Here is an 855-nt window from a genome sequence, read left to right as displayed (position 1 = left end):
CTATATAAATTATATTGGACTGAATTGAATTAGCAGTGTCCTCAGCAGACAGATATCAGAGCTTCTCTGTACTACATTTTTGTAGCTAGTTTACTTGTGCATAAATGCAAGCCCTTCTCTTTAAAGCTGTTGCCCATTCGCACATTTATAAATAGATGAGAGTGACCCACAGGTACCACAAAAAATTATTATTTATTTATTCTTTTAGTTGATTTATCTGCAGTTGTTTTCATTGCAGCTCAGTTTTGCCTCTTCTCTCCTGTCTGCATCCACTCTGTGTCTGTCACAGGTGAAACAGACAGCTACTTTATACAAAACAAATAGTCCCATATGGAAAAGGCTGACAGTTTATCAGAGTAACAGGGATACTGTTTCTGGTTTATATTTTTGTGTTTTTTTGTTTTCTTTTTCATCTCTGTCAGCATCCCTTCAGGGCTTTTGGGTTGGAGATAAAACTGGACAACAAAACCTACCTCTGTGTCCGTGTAGAGCTAAGTGACAAAATGTTATTCATAATTCAGGTGCAGCAGCCTGAGATTAACCAGAATTAAGTGTGTCTTGACCTGCATGCCGTTAACCCTATTGGCATAGGGTGAAAACCCCACAGAGCCATGTCTTCTGAGTCCCCCGGTGCCTCTCTCTCACTCTCTCAGCTGTCGTGCTGTCACAATCAGCAAAACATCATGTCCTACTATAATCAGCACGATATATTAAACATAATCAGGTGTGCTAATGAGGTTGTAATTAAAATAATTCATGCATTAATTAGCAAATAATTTGGAAGACGGATTTTTAAACAGTCCAGCCAACAATATGATCTGAAAGCGTGGTCACAGTAACATTAACACCTGCGCG

This window comes from Pundamilia nyererei, unplaced genomic scaffold (assembly GCF_000239375.1).
Source record: "Pundamilia nyererei isolate P.nyererei 1_Seehausen unplaced genomic scaffold, PunNye1.0 scaffold00011, whole genome shotgun sequence".
Lineage (NCBI taxonomy): Eukaryota > Metazoa > Chordata > Actinopteri > Cichliformes > Cichlidae > Pundamilia > Pundamilia nyererei.
The sequence above is the reverse complement of the archived record's forward strand: the minus strand, read 5'-3'. Positions refer to the sequence as shown.